This window comes from Phyllobates terribilis, unplaced genomic scaffold (genome assembly GCF_046119375.1).
Source record: "Phyllobates terribilis strain yellow unplaced genomic scaffold, ASM4611937v1 Scaffold_8__6_contigs__length_399053987, whole genome shotgun sequence".
Taxonomy (NCBI): Eukaryota; Metazoa; Chordata; class Amphibia; order Anura; family Dendrobatidae; genus Phyllobates; species Phyllobates terribilis.
Window position 1 is genome coordinate 146,150,398 of NW_027362768.1, and position 14,344 is coordinate 146,164,741.

Genomic DNA, 14,344 nt, shown 5'->3' on the forward strand with positions numbered 1-14,344 from the left:
CAGGGTCTTTACTGGTGATAACTATAGACCCTCCCGGAGTACTGGCTAGCGATCGGGGCCTGGTCAGTCCTTGAGCAGATGGGATCTCCCCTGGCCAGGCGGAGTTGTAGGCCTCCCAAACTAACTGTACTCTTCTGGCTACCTTGCTAGAGGCGGGTATAAGTAGCCCACGTCCCTGAGTGTACCGTGTGGTGCTCACCCGTATGGCCGGTGACTCGGGGCCTTCTAGTAGCTTCCGCTCCACGACGGCGGTGCTGGTCCCATGCGTGTGACCGTGCCTTCGGGTTTCTTGGCCAGAGGACCTGGAATCCCCTGCCTGACGGATTCTGCTGCTGGGTAGGAGTTAGTCCCCACAGCCTCGGACTCCGGGTCCGGTAAGAAATCTTCTCAGTCAGGGCGAGCTCTGCAGCTGCCAGCCCCTGACTCCTTGTAACACTGCTCCCACAGAGCTCCTGTTGTTTCTTCCCATAGCTGCTTCTCTTCTCTGTCTCTACTTCTGGCATGGCCCAGGAGCTGGGCCCAGCCGGAGCCACAGCTCCCTGTCAGCCCTCCTGGCTGAACTCTCCCTCTAAACTCCCTAACCCTGCCTCAGCCCCAGGTTTATATAGGGGAAGTTCTTATCCTCCCAGGACTGGGCAGGAGGTGTGGCATGCATAGGATTCCTGACCAAGAGACCTCCCACCTGCTCTCAGACATAACATTGCTGTTACTGTGGAAACCAGACCCCTGGGGTGCCACATTCCCCCCTAGTGAAATTTAGTACTCCGGGACTAAACATATTTTTAGAAAAACATAACAAGGTATAAACAATAATAATACAATAAGAAAAACACATAAAGATGGTTACGGCGTGTCCGCAACCGGGTGCAGTTTTGAAGAAAAGCAAGGTGTCCATTTCACCAAAACAGGGAGACGTAACCAGGTAGGGGTCTGTCCTGCCCCGAGTCCTTAACAGTCTTTAGTCCATTCCTGGGTTACGCTCCAACCATGTACAAAGGATTCCCGGTAAATCCACCAAAGACTCCCATAAATTACTAGAAACACATAATTATTTACAGGATATGGCCGCTCTCAGTCCTCGGCCAGTGGGGATAAGGAATGGCTGCTCACAGTCCTCAGCCTGGTTTAAGATAGGGGCACATGGGGAACAATTCACTAATCCCAACGGGGACCATATTTTAATTAGCAGCAGTCCTTGTACCCTTACGGGTAACTATTTACAGTTCTTTATTCACGCTACTTCCCTCCAGTAGCTATGTCCTCTTTGTGCTCCCTCCTGAGGGTAGTCCTCAGACCCGTCCGGGTCCTCTTGGCTTTCCTCGTATTGGTAGTACTGCAGCTCCTCCTCGGTTAGCTGGGTTAGTATCTCTGCGACAGTCCTCCTCCCAGGTGGCCAGGACTTTACCTCCCTTTGGGCTGCCCCGGTTAATTGGGCCACCAGGATGCTCACTTTTTGCTCTTCTGTGAGGGGGTACACCTGGAAGAGGCTATCCAGCTTTTCTCTAAAGTCATGCAGGGTATGTGACTCCCCTGAGTACTGGGGTAGCCAGGCTGCCCCCGGGATATAGGGCATGGTGAAAGGCATGACCGCAACAGCGGTGGCGCTGGCGGGGGTTGAAGCGGTGAAGCTCTCCTCCGTATCCGACATCCTTCTCCCCCCTAGTGGACCGTGGCCTACCTTGCGATGATCCTCTTCCGTAGGCCGCGGCTCCGCAGTGGATCGTCAGGGTTGAGGACCTTCCGTCGCGCTCCTGTGACGTCGGCGTCTGCTGGGCTCCTTCCAGGACCTTACGCAACGTCCGGACGTGAGGCGGGGCTTCAGTTCTCGCGCGCTTTCGGAGTCCACGCCCCTCTTCTTCCCGCGCGGCGTCTTCAAGATGGCGTCCAATGGCGGGAAAACTCCACGTATGGCGGGAAGAAGGCCGAAGATGGCGCCGGATGGCGGGAAAACTCCACCGATGGCGGGAAGGAAGCGGAAGATGGCGCCAGATGGCGGGAATCTTCACCACAGGTAAGTTTGAACAGTCTTTTTCAGGCACGCAGTACCCGGTGGTTGCGGGCACGAAATCCTGCCGACTACGCCAAAAGTTGACGCGCCCCTGGGCCTGTGTCGCGCTGCGTTGCGCACGCGGGAGCTTACCCGGAGCCGGATCTTTTGAGGGTTGTAGTCTCGTGGCGGTGATCCGGTCCGTGCCCAGGGAGTCAGACTAAGTGGCGCTGTATATTAGCAGTAGATGTTGGACGACTACGCCACCCGTTGAATGCAGCTATGGAGCTGCCGCTGCAGGGCAGACCGCTGAGGCCGGTGGAATGATGGTGCAGCGTGGATGGTATAACCCCCAACGGGAGGGGTATGGCCTCAGGGCAGCCGACGTGGATGATGGGGGTAGCAGGAATCACTCAGAGACGATGCGGTGTAATTCAGGGTCTTTACTGGTGATAACTATAGACCCTCCCGGAGTACTGGCTAGCGATCGGGGCCTGGTCAGTCCTTGAGCAGATGGGATCTCCCCTGGCCAGGCGGAGTTGTAGGCCTCCCAAACTAACTGTACTCTTCTGGCTACCTTGCTAGAGGCGGGTATAAGTAGCCCACGTCCCTGAGTGTACCGTGTGGTGCTCACCCGTATGGCCGGTGACTCGGGGCCTTCTAGTAGCTTCCGCTCCACGACGGCGGTGCTGGTCCCATGCGTGTGACCGTGCCTTCGGGTTTCTTGGCCAGAGGACCTGGAATCCCCTGCCTGACGGATTCTGCTGCTGGGTAGGAGTTAGTCCCCACAGCCTCGGACTCCGGGTCCGGTAAGAAATCTTCTCAGTCAGGGCGAGCTCTGCAGCTGCCAGCCCCTGACTCCTTGTAACACTGCTCCCACAGAGCTCCTGTTGTTTCTTCCCATAGCTGCTTCTCTTCTCTGTCTCTACTTCTGGCATGGCCCAGGAGCTGGGCCCAGCCGGAGCCACAGCTCCCTGTCAGCCCTCCTGGCTGAACTCTCCCTCTAAACTCCCTAACCCTGCCTCAGCCCCAGGTTTATATAGGGGAAGTTCTTCCCCTCCCAGGACTGGGCAGGAGGTGTGGCATGCATAGGATTCCTGACCAAGAGACCTCCCACCTGCTCTCAGACATAACATTGCTGTTACTGTGGAAACCAGACCCCTGGGGTGCCACAGAACCAACAAACGTAGGCAAAAACGCAATGTAAAAGGAGCATAAGAGAACATGGCTGCCAATCCCAAGTGCTGAACTAAGAATTAAAGATAAATAAATGTTTATTTTCTTCAATATTAAGGTGTCGAAACTGGTAAAAGGTGGCAGAATAATAGAGAAGACAATGTCTCTTACCAGAGAATTTTGAATTATAATGACAATTTTCATAACGCGTTTAGATGTATTTAAAACTCTGATGAAAGAGCAACACAAAAAGGGCATCAACCTTATCAGGAAGCTGTCATACTTCAGAGCAAAACCTCTCTTCAGTTAATCTTGCCATTTCAGTTTGGCCTCCTTCCAGCAATCTTCGGCCTCTGCTCCGTAATGATATTCACAATTTCATGATCACGCAGAACATTTCGCCTTTCAGGAAAAAAAACAGAGATCAATTTCAATTTTCATTCCAGTTATCTTTCTTTCCTCAGATGAAGTTTCCTTGTACAGTTTTATTTTTTTTTCTGTTTAGTTTCTGGGTTTTTATTTTTTTACTAAACGTGTGAGCTTGTTTTAGCTTCGTCTTCGAAGGAACTAATTCAATTACATCAGCCATCTGCTTTCTCTGCAGATCTGTTAGGAAAAAAATTCTGGATGGAAAGGACTCTGCTTATTGTTTTCCATGTGGATAAAGGAAGAAGCCTGCCCAGTACAGAAATGACATGTCATTTAGCATCATAATGTTACGTGCCTTTGCAAATGGAATCTGTCTAATGAGATTTGCCACCACATTCTTTTTGTAATGTTGCCTCTAGTTTTATTCAATTCACTTGCAAATTGCATTCTTATTTTACATAATATCTCAACAATCTTAAGCTTCTCAACAGACTTATGACTCCATATAGGAGTTGTCTCATAAAGACAACATTTGATCTTATCCCTGTAACACAAAAAAGAGGTACCTTGGAGCCTGAAAAGTGGTCTGGAGCCTCCAGATTTGGAGGAAGTGCCAGAAGAGGGTAAGGTTCAATTGTTGGAGTGCTTCTTGAGCAGGCAGTGGACACATTGATCCAGTGTGCAGTTGGTAGCAGGCCACGGCAGAGACTCGATGGCCAATTCTAGTGAGGCAAAAAAAAGCAACCAAGAAGAAAAAGCAATCAAGTGTGCGCCGGAACGGGGACAAGACATAGACCACCTCTTCTCCCACACCCTGTGTTGCAAGGGAAGCCGGCCAGAGTGGATTCACGGCATGATAGTCAGATTGGGATTCTTTGTCATTCTCTGAGAGTCTAGTTCAAAGAAAGTGGCACCAAGTAAAACTGGGTGCAAGCTACAACACCCAATTCTCTGTTCTCCAGATATATAAAAGTAGAATAGGCAGTAATCCAAAGTTGGCAACAAAAAAATGAAGGTGTCTTTATTGACCCATATCAAAACTGAAATAATTTGGCTATAATATAGAGCCATTCCCAAGCTTGAAAAATTCTTAGTATTGAGCCAAAAAACATTAAGTAGTTTTGCCAAATAGTTTCCACCCTGCTCTTGAGAAACTGCATATACAGTGCCTACAAGTAGTATTCAACCCCCTGCAGATTTAGCTGGTTTGATAAGATGCAAATAAGTTAGAGCCTTCAAACTGCAAACGAGAGTAGGTTTTATGAACAGAAGCATAAATCTTACAAACCAAAAAGTTATGTTGCTCAGTTGAATTTTATTAAATTTTAAACATAAAAGTGTGGGTCAATTATTATACAACCCCTATGTTTAATATTTTGTGGAATAACCCTTGTTTGCAATTACAGCTAATAATCGTCTTTTATAAGACCTGATCAGGCCGGCACAGGTCTGTGGAGTTATCTTGGCCCACTCCTCCATGCAGATCTTCTCCAAGTTATCTAGGTTCTTTGGGTGTCTCATGTGGACTTTATTCTTGAGCTCCTTCCACAAGTTTTCAATTGGGTTAAGGTCAGGAGACTGACTAAGCCACTCCAACACCTTGACTTTTTCCCTCTTGAACCAGGCCTTGGTTTTCTTGGCTGTGTGCTTTGGGTCGTTGTCTTGTTGGAAGATGAAATTACGACCCATCTTAAGATCCTTGATGGAGGAGCGGAGGTTCTTGGCCAAAATCTCCAGGTAGGCCGTGCTATCCATCTTCCCATGGATGCGGACCAGATGGCCAGGCCCCTTGGCAGAGAAACAGCCCCACAGCATGATGCTGCCACCACCATGCTTGACTGTAGGGATGGTATTCTTGGGGTCGTATGCAGTGCCATCCAGTCTCCAAACGTCACGTGTGTGGTTGGCACCAAAGATCTTGATCTTGGTCTCATCAGACCATAGAACCTTGAACCAGTCTGTCTCAGAGTCCTCCAAGTGATCATGAGCAAACTGTAGACGAGCCTTGACATGACGCTTTGAAAGTAAAGGTACCTTGCGGGCTCGTCTGGGACGAAGACCATTGCGGTGGAGTACGTTACTTATGGTATTGACTGAAACCAATGTCCCCACTGCCATGAGATCTTCCCGGAGCTCCTTCATTGTTGTCCTTGGGTTAGCCTTGACTCTTCGGACAAGCCTGGCCTCGGCACGGGAGGACACTTTCAAAGGCTGTCCTGGCCGTGGAAGGCTAACAGTAGTTCCATAAGCCTTCCACTTACGGATGATGCTCCCAACAGTGGAGACAGGTAGGCCCAACTCCTTGGAAAGGGTTTTGTACCCCTTGCCAGCCTTGTGACCCTCCACGATCTTGTCTCTGATGGCCTTGGAATGCTCCTTTGTCTTTCCCATGTTGACCATGTCTGAGTACTGTTCACAAGTTTGGGGAGGGTCTTAAATAGTCAGAAAAGGCTGGCAAAAGAGATCTTTAATCCACACATGTGAAGCTCATTATTCTTGGTGCCTGAATTACTTCTTAATACTTTTGGGGGACCAAACAGAATTCTTGTGGTTTGAGGGGTTGAATAATAAATGACACTCTGAATTAACTTTTAATGTTTTTAAAAAAAAAAAAAAAATGAAATTTGCTGCAGTGCATTTCCCACTTCCAGGCTGATCTACAGTACAAATGTCACAATGCCAAGTTAATTCCGTATGTGTCAACCAGCTAAATCTGCAGGGGGTTGAATACTACTTGTAGGCACTTTAATTGCTTGATTAGTTGTCATTATCCATGGACTGGGATTCTAATATTCACTGATTGTTGCTAACAATCAACTTAAAGGGAACCTGTCATCAGATTGTTGCTTCCCGAACTATGAACAGCATGGATCAAACACTCACTGATTGCGGCCAGGTATGTTTTATTCTGAAATGTTGCAGCGTCTCAGAGCAAGCATACTTTTGAGAAGCCGACCAGTCTGGACTATGTGCCCCCCCCTGGCTGCTTACTGCCCCACTTCATTTGTCTGATAGGTGTAAAAGTAGGCAATATTACTCCTGAAGAGCACCTGCATGATGTGTCATTGGTGCGGGAAGGCTGCCACCTACTGGCTGGATGGGACCATGCGGAACCAATTAGCACCAGAAGAGTTGCAGGGGGGGCGAGTTTACCCAGACTGGTGCCTTTGATGACAAAGTTCCCAGATATAAAAGTCTTGTGTACCAAACTGCGGTATGATTTGGCACCAAGGAAAGGAGGTGTGGATCTGGGCCAGGGACGATGCTGAAGCCAGAGTGACAGGCCTTGTCAAAAAAGCGCGCTCCAGCAGGGTGCTGGCCGCTTTCAGACAGAGCCCGGACAACATCGTGTAAGATCCGAAGACCCGACAATGCCCATCAAGACGGAGAACCAGATCTATGCCGGTCAAGATGCGGAGCCCAGACTGGGCCGGTCAAGGTCCGAATCTCCGATCTGCGCCGGTCAATGTCCAGAGGCAAGATGATGCCAGCCGGTAGCCAGAGCCCAGCACTCTTTCGCCTAGGCCCAGGAGACACCCACCGCCGGTCAAGCACCGAAGATCCAAGAGGAGATCTAAACCAAGGGAGGACGCCTGGAGTGATAGGAGGGAGACACAAGTGAGACGGGCCATCACTTCCAACACCAACGTATAGTACAGGGATCGGCCTGGGCAAGGACAATAGGTGGGGTGGGGTCGGCTGGGGCGAAGGAGGGTTAGAGTTGATTCATAGACTTCGTTAGGAGGACTTGCAGCCTAGCGGGAATACCCAGTTACCCCCGCTAGGGCCATTGTGTCAAGGGGAGCTAGCGCAGCAGCTCTCCCAGGAACAGGTGTACCACCCCTTATCCTAAGTCAAGTGATAAGGCTCGTTAAAGGGTCACTATTGACTTTTAGGATTGCTACTTCCTGTAGGTGGCACTAGAGTTCTATTCCTCTTCCTCTCTGAAGAGACAATTTGCACCCCTGTGAAAGAGACACCAATATATAATCCTTTAAGAGACTTCTCAGATTACTTTGATTGAACTTTAAGACTTATTGTATGTTTTACATTGTATAACCCACTTGTGTTTGTGCTGTTTTTCCATTGTTAAACTACTTCTCCAGTTCCCCAAATTCCCGCCACACCAGAAGTAATAAATAGTTTTGTTGTCTGTTCCCGCTTTGTGCTCGTCCCAACCTATGTGTGTGAATAGGGAGAGACCTGTCAGTCAGAGAGATTGGGACAGGGCGAAGCTGACCTGGATTTTTAAAGTATGTGTTCTGTGAAGGGTTGCACTACGATGTGAGTGCAGAACAACTTTTGTGTTCTGAGACCAGGATAAGGCTATGTGCCCACGATGCAGAAATGGTCAGGATTTTTTCCTGAGCGTTTCTGCATCTCCCTGGCAGAAAAAAAACGCATGCGGATTGTACATGCGGATTGTACATGCGGATTGTACATGCGTTTTTCCTGCCAGGGACATGCGGAAATGAAGCGTTCTTCACTTGCATTTCCGCATGTGGGTTGACAAGCACTTTCCACCCGATTTTAGCATTACTTGGAAAGTGTTGTCAACTTGGTCACACTATATAAATCCATGCAAACACCATGGATTTATATAGTGTGACCCCAAAGAATGGTTAAAAATAAAAAAATAAATGTATGCTTACCCTCCGATGGCCCCCGGTGTCCTGCTTCACTCCGTTCTCCCTTGCCGGCAGCGGTGGATTGAAGGACCTGCCGACGTCACGTGACTCTGACGTCAGCGCAGGTCCTTCATTCCATCGCGAAGTGCCGGGAAGCAAGGAGAAGCACAGCGCTGGCCGCCAGAAGGTAAATATATATTTATTTTTTATTTTATTCTTGTTTTACAGATTTTTTAATGGTACCTGGGTGTGGATGAGACTCTCCTCTCCTCCACACCCGGGTACCATAAAGAACAAAAAAATGGTCATTTTTGAAATTACAAGCATTAGCAGGTTATTACAAACTGAAATCAAATAGTTTTCAACTCAAAACTTTATTCTAGGTGATGTTACATTTGCACATAGGACCGCTTGTTCGAAAGGAGCTTCTGAACTCTCTCGTCCATTGAATTTGTCAGGTTTTGGATGGTTTCTGCTTCAATTGTTTTGCATGAGGACAGAATACCCTCCCAGAACTGTTGCTTAGATGTGAACTGCCTCCCGCCATCATAGACACTCCTTTTGATGATGCTCCAGAGATTCTCAATGGGGTTGAGGTCAGGGGAGCATGGGTGCCACACCATAAGTTTGTCCCCTTATATGCCCATATCAGCCAGAGATGCAGATGTGTTATGTGCAGCATGAGACGGGGCATTATCATGCATGAAAATGATCTTGCTGCAGAATGCACGGTTCTTCTTCTTGAACCATGGAAGGAAGTGCTGTTTGAGAAACTCAACATACATTATGGAGTTCATCTTTACCCCTTCAGGGATCCTAAAAGGGCAGACAATCTCTCTCCCCATGATTCCAGCCCAAAACATTACTCCACCTCCTCCTTGTTAGCGCCGTAGCCGTGTTTGCATGGGGTGTCCATCAACCAGCCATCCTCCACTCCATCCATCTGGACCATCGAGATCATTTCATGCATGATAATGCCCCATCTCATGCTGCACATAACACGTCTGCATCTCTGGCTGCTGTGGGCATAAAAGGGGACAAGCTTATGGTGTGGCACCCATGCTCCCCTGACCGCAACCCCATTGAGAACCTCTGGAGCATCATCAAAAGGAGTGTCTATGATGGCGGGAGGCAGTTCACATCTAAGCAACAGCTCTGGGAGGGTATTCTGTCCTCATGCAAAACAATTGAAGCAGAAACCATCCAAAACCTGACAAATTCAATGGACGAGAGAGTTCAGAAGCTCCTTTCGAACAAGGGGTCCTATGTGCAAATGCAACATCACCTAGAATAAAGTTTTGAGTTGAAAACTGTTTGATTTCAGCTTGTAATGACCTGCTAATGCTTATAATTTCAAAAATGACCATTTTTTTGTTCTTTATTAAAATGAAAAGGCTGAAAGCTCTGCTGTGCATAATAATTTGGAACATGCATTTTGAGTGCAGTTTGAGTTTTCTATTTTTTAAAAAATATACTGTTATCATAGGCAGTTTGTACAAAAACCTTTCAATTGTACTCTAATAGTTATTTGACTGGAAAATTACAATGACTGCAATTCATATAGGTAATTTAGGAAAATCTGAGAAAATATTATTTGCATAATAATTTGGAACACAGTGTAATATTTATAGATAATACAATTTTCTAGGTGCACAACCTAATAGTGTGTGAACAGACCACGATCACCGATGGCTGGCACGCCGTCACAGTGATAATTGCATCACATTTGTAGGTCAAGGACAGCTAGTAATAATGTATGAAACAAAAATATAACTCTGGTAGATAATTGCTTTGAACGCTGAACATTTACATATAACATGATGGGGAAAGCAAGTCCTGTACAATAAATATGTCATATTCTGTTGTTTTCAGTTTAAGCTTCCATGTAATGTTACTCGCTCCTTCATCATGTAGATACAATCCATCCTACGGCTGTTCAATAAGGGAAATAGCAGCAACATAATAAAACAATACACGAGGAAATAATAATAAAATAAGAGTTTGCACTGGTAATTGCACAGTCACAGCTTCTGTCATCTATCTCATGTATGTGGACCCTTTAGGCAAGGTAATCTTCAGTATAAATCATATCATGGTGTGTCAGTAGGTTAATTCATGCCCTTATGTGAATTGTATTCAATAGTTTTTCGAAATAGATTGAGACCAGACAATTAAAGAGTTACCGCATTTTTAATTTTTATTTCATAAATCAATAGTACACATGAAAATAATCAAGTTTGTAATATATCTTATCAGAGAAATCTGCTTCTTTTTTCCTCCTGGACCTATCATTCGTTCTCAATTCATGAGTAAAATATCTATAAAATTAGCATTTAGTGAAAACTATTTCCATTACTGAGATAGGAGATAGCAGTTGGTGCCTCTAAAATTCTATGGAGAGGGGAGGAGCTAGAGGCAGACACAGATGTTCTACTGAAACGACAGCTAGAGTACTCCACAGAACTTTATGAGCACCAACTGTCATCTCCTATTTCAGTAATGGAAAATCTGTTTTCACTGAAGACACATTTTACCTGTGAATTGAAAATTTGGAGAATGAAAGATCAGTTCTGCATTAGAATAAAAATGAAGATATATTGCAAAGTTTCTTATTTTCACCTGTACTATTGATTTATGAAAAAAAAAAGCAAAATAAAACAAACATATTTGGAAGAAATCTTGCTGCAGATTGTGGAGCTGCCGTTCAGACGCAATACACAACAATCTCCATGTCGGTTCTTTGCCATATAAATCTTTTTTGTAATTTTAATTTTCTTCTTTTCAATCTTCCTTTTATCTTTTAGATAACAGAAACCTATTTTAGAGGAAAGTAGATTTCATTTATTCTGCTTTTCTTCGTGCTCTCCTGGAATTGATCTTTTAAGTATGATTATCTTTGAAGTATTGTTTTGTTACGAGTCTCTAGCGAACATTTCAGATTCTAAACCATTATCCCCGCTGACAATCTTGGCGCGATGGGGCAGGATAAATATATTTACAAAGAGGAACTTGGTTAAAGCACTAAAGTCTATATATATATATATATATATATATATGTATATATACACATGTATATACATGTATATAAAACTTTTATGCTTTAATAAAGATTGTATTTGTAAAGAATTTTTCCTGCCCTAAGATTGCCAGACGGAATAATGGTTTAGAATCTGAAAGGTTTGCTATATATATAGTAATAACTAGATGTCAAGAGGACAACATTGTGCCTTTTCTCAGTTATTCCTCCTGATAACTGGTTTTTATTCCCCTAGTTCACATGGTGTGTCCCTATAGCCTGGAAATAACATATTACATTGCTTTCAGGTGACTGTTCACAATATGTTGTCATGGTCAACTATGTACACAAGAGGAATAACACTATTTTTATAATTATTTAACTTGTATTTTGCATTTTCCATCAATTTCGCACCTGTAATTTTCTGTTGTTTCTGAGCTGTCTCCTGTCTCCCATTCACTGTACACATAGACATGAGGGATTCCTGCTCTCCTGTCTTCATGTAGCACACAGACAGAAACAGCAGTAGAATAGAGAATATTATGCAGCAGTACTGAGCAGTGTAGCTGTGAGTCCAGCACTGGAGTGAGCTAAAACATTTATTAGAAAGCAGCAACATGATCTGTCTCTATGTGTTGTGTTTTACCTAGTGAGATGGATCCTCAAAGCCCTTGGTCCAGATGAGCAGTTCTAATGAGGCATGGACAGGTGACACTGGTGCAGCAAGGCAATCAAGATGGAACAACGGTGGCGGAGCTGGAACAATGGCAACTGGAGTAGCTGAGCTGAAATCCAAGATGATGTAGAGTAGGCACCACAGTTTAACAGGTTGACTCAGTGATGTGGAACAGATGCAGCAGAGCTGAGATTACAATGGTAGACAGTATAGCAGAGCTGGCACAGCAATGTAGCAGAATTGAGACCGTGGAACAGAACAGTGTAGAGGCAGGACCAACTACTTGAATACTCAGGCAGCATGCAGCATGAGACAGGCTAAATGATACAAGTGATGTCACAATTGAGCGTCGGTGCCCCCTCCATATAATTTAATAGGTGGCTGTAATCTGATCCCTCAGTGACCTGACAGTCTGTCTTGCTCAAAACAAGAGGGATTTTAGCGTTTTTTTCATAGTAAATCATGAATTCTGGAAGTAGCAGGGAGGGAAAAAAAGGCTTATAGGTGGAGAAAGAAGTATATTTTTCCTATAACATATATTGCAAAGTTTCTTATTTCTTTGTACTATTGATTTCTGCATAGTTTGTTGAAACTATAGTTCCCTTTAAGAGAGGCAACCGCAAGCAATGATTAGAAGGCGTGTCTCAACGTCAGCATGGCTTTTACTTACGCCATTATCTTTTCCCAACAAAACTGTTTGAAAAGAAATCTAAGTAAATGCAAACTCATCAATATCTGACTATTTATCAGTCTTATGATCCAATAGTGAACATACATCAAGTTGATTTTAAGAGCAGTCCTCAGTATATTCGGTGAGCATTTGTCTCCATTGCCAACAGAATTAATTATCAGCTGTCAGTCATCAATGCTGTACTCAGACAGTATAGACACGATGGATATTGTTGCATCAATGTGATGCATATTTCCAATTATCACATACTTCCCCTGCGTAGACATTGCAATGACATGCCTTTACATGGCTAGCTGACTTTTACTTGAATCTAAGCATATTGCCTAGACTTTCAATTACAATTCATTCTTCTAAATGTCATGTAGCAGCCAATACATCTGCTGCAGTATATCATCAGTTCTGGTTTGCATGGTCCCTGCTCCAATTCATCAACGTATAATTAATAGCATGGTGCACAGCGCTCTGACAGCTGAATCCAATTTACTGAAACATGTTAATAGGCCAACGGAATAAATAATTCTAGAAAAAGGTAGCAACATATTTCCAAAATAGAGGGGAGACTACTGAAAAAACCAGAGCACCTACAAAAAGCATCTCTGCTTCACAAGGACCTAAGGTTCACTTCTTACACAGACAGTCCTTTGATTTCAGTAATGCTTCATTTCCCCTGTGGTGGCGTTACATATGAACTTGCCTGTTCAACTGAATGGGCCAGTTAAAAAAAGAAGTCTATAACATGATTAGCATCCTAGTTGCATCCAAGCGCACATAGTATGCCACTGATTGCTTGGTAGAAGAAGCTTGGGAAATCTCCATCAGTTATTTCCTGCATTACAGGTGCACGGATGATAAAAACAGGCACATGTAACAAAACAGATGAATAACGAACCATGACATGGATAAAAAGACCTTACAGCCAAAATCAGACCACAGCATTTTCTGCTGCGAAAAAGCAATTAATTTAAAAAAAAAATGCCTTAAGTGAGAGATGTTATTAATAACATGTTATTCTCATATCATTAAATTACTTAAGTTAGACAGTATGAAAATAAGAAAGTTCAATTGACTTGCTTTTTTTATCTGCTGTCATTCTCCTGCAATGAGAGCTTTTATCTTACATAGTGTACAGCTGGTTTTCTTAGAACTTTGACAACAGTGCCTGCCCAGACCCTGGTCGAGAATGTGCAGTAGTTACACTTGAAAAATTAAAATGACTAGCACATGTATAGCATTTTAATTGCATGTTAATATAGACAGTATGTCACCGATTGGTTGATAGAAGAAGATTGGGAAAACTCCATCAGTTATTTTCTGCATTACATTACATTACAGGCACACAGATGATAAAAACAGACACATGTAGCAGAACTGATGAAAAACAAACCATTACATGGATAAAAAGGCCTGACAGCAAACATATGGCCACAACTTTTCTGCTGCAAAAAGCAATTAATTAAAAAAAATGCCTTAAATGAAACATTTCATTAATAAGTTATAACATGTTATTCTCATGTTATTAAATTGCTTTAGTTAGATGGCATGACAATATGCAAGTTTTCAATTGACTTGCTTTTTCTATGTGCTGTAATTTTTCTACAATGACAGCTTTTATCTTAGATAGTGTACAGCTTGTTTCTATGGAGCTTGGACACCAGTGCCTGCCAAAACCCTGTCTGAGAGTGTGCAGTACTCAACTCCTAACATAGCAGTCATCTTTCTCCAGCCCATTGATTTTTATACAGCAATTGCCTGCTCACCTCCTTCTTCCTCCCTTTCAGCTCCTGACAAGCTGCTGTTATAA